The 2,360-nt window shown below is 40.9% G+C and overlaps 1 pseudogene; it reads right to left on the bottom strand.

The window, feature by feature from the left end:
- Positions 1-232: 232 nt before the first annotated feature.
- Positions 233-1,125, bottom strand: LOC147524069 (uncharacterized; annotated as a pseudogene).
- Positions 1,126-2,360: the final 1,235 nt, after the last annotated feature.

Raw genomic sequence — 2,360 nt, 5'->3', positions numbered from 1 at the left:
GATCGATACAACGAGATGATACATTCCCTTAGATTTTAGAATGTCAAAGAAGACTTCTCAGCAGATCTCACATAATACAAAACAGCTTGACCATGGTACAGTAGGTAGTCCATAGATGATAGATGTTGCATTCTGATTCCATAAATTTTCGCGGAGGATTTTGATTTTTGACAAATTGCTCTTTCTGTACATTGCCTCTCATGGATCTTTGTTTTAATTGTCATTAAAGTGCTCAACCAGACCAAGCATTGATTCTATTGGTTAAAGAAGTTACACTTCTTCTCATCTTCTCACATAAGAATCGAAGCCCCTTCACTATAGATGGGGTAGGCAGAAGAAAAACAGCAGAAAATACGTTATACAGGATTGTCCATCTGCCACCAGATCCGCTTTTAAGCATGCTGATATTATATGTGCATATGAGTGCAACCATCGATATTTGCAGCACCAACCTCAAAGGAAATCCATAGGTTAAGACTTGCATCATGAAGAGTGACAGATAGAATCCTATTGAGTTGAAGAAAAGAAACAAACCAAATGAAATCACTTCTGTTGTACTTAATATTGACTGCCCTGCAACATGGACTCTGTTGCATTTGGATTTTTGTTGTCATTTGCTGTGTTGTTATCTTGCCAAACACCTCCCGGAGGACTTAGCTAATCTTGCTTGGTAAGTCGCTGTTGCAATTAGTACTGCTATTACCAAAGCATTTTGAGCATCACTTGGGCAATCTCTCCCTCTATGAAATTTGAAGTACTCCACCAAGCGGTTAAGTGGGGATTGGGATGGTTCTGATCAATCCTGTTCGTTCGTTACAGAGAACCTGACCAGGTGTTAACTATTTGTGTTACTACTTCTGATAGGTCTTCTGGTCTCATAGCTCCAGTGCCTCGAAGGATTCCCTTGATTTCTCTATCTCTTGCTTTACTTGGGAATAGTAGTAAGAGTAAGTCCAATGGGGTGCTATATGGGCTGCTAAAGGGTCATATAACACCCCAACTACAAAAATGTCATTCCAATGGGGCTACTAAAAGGGTATTAAATTTGGAAAGAGTAAAAAACCCAGCCAAAGTTAAGACCTTCGCTAGTAGCTGCCATAATAACTTCCGAGAGACGGACGACATAGTTTATGGCGTCTGTTGGTTATTTATGTACAGACGGCAGAAACTATGCCATCTGTCTTCCGTTTTAATTAAATGGACGGACGGTAGACACTGTGTCATCCATACCTTCTAGACAATCGACACTATTTTAATTTAGCCAAATTCAACCAATTTTTCACTCACATGCATTTACTTGTCCTCAACTCCTCAACTCCTCAACCACCAACCTCATTTCTTGTGTCAACTTTATAGACCACAAATTTCTCAACTTTGCCTTCACTCACACTTTTTGTATTACTATTCTCAACTTTGCAACCTTTCTTCTCACATTCATTCTCAACTTTGCAACATATCTTCTCACATTCAAAATGGCTTCTTCTTCTTTCTATGTTGAATCAAGCTCCTCATCCGAAGATGAGAACATGGTGAATGACGATGAAAACATGTTCGTACCTATTTTCTCGTTGTTGCAAGGCATGCACGAAGCTACTCGAGATCATCGAGGCTCGGTCCCCGGTAGAAAGTACTTTTATCATGATTGAATCGACCCTCACAACAGGATCTGAGAGCGATGGATCTAGCCCATTGCTTGGTATGTCTTAAACTTTTCTTGTAATTGGTTGGCCATGTAACTGGTTGTTAATACTTTTTGTTTTTGTGTAGCTTCTAGCTGGTTATCAAAAGCTGAAACAGATAGCTCAGATAAGCTAGTCTGAGAAGGGAAAGCTTGAAAAAGTGAAAGAGAAACTGGCCAATGTGCGGGACGTTCAGGTGGTAAAGAAGAAATAGTTAGACGACCTGAGGAGGGTGTACAATGGCATGGCTATGGAGAGGTCGTCTCTGGGCACTTCGGTTGAAGAGCTTAAGAGAAAGTTAACTACTGTAACTGAGTATGCCAAGACTTGTAAAACGGCTGCTTAGAGTGCGCGATGAGCTGGAGCTGATGTACCTTCAATTGAAGGAAGATCGAGCATGAACGTGGGGCTTTGGGTACAAGTGAGTTCGACTTACCCATAGATGCTAGTAATGCTCCGTCTGCCAGTAATGATGCTGCTGAACGAACTGAGGAGGCCACACACCAAGGATTTAGAGCCGACTGAAGTTGTTCTTCCTGCTGGTTTTAGTACTGTGCCAGTTGTACCTGACGACTTGGAGCCTTTACAGATTAAGGCTTTGAACAATGTTGTCTAAGTTTTGTCTCTTTGAGTGTGGTGATCTTGTCATTCTTGATACAATGGTGAATATACAATAGAACT

The sequence above is a fragment of the Coptis chinensis genome, chromosome 1 (genome assembly GCF_015680905.1).
Source record: "Coptis chinensis isolate HL-2020 chromosome 1, ASM1568090v1, whole genome shotgun sequence".
Lineage (NCBI taxonomy): Eukaryota > Viridiplantae > Streptophyta > Magnoliopsida > Ranunculales > Ranunculaceae > Coptis > Coptis chinensis.
The sequence above is the reverse complement of the archived record's forward strand: the minus strand, read 5'-3'. Positions and strand labels throughout refer to the sequence as shown.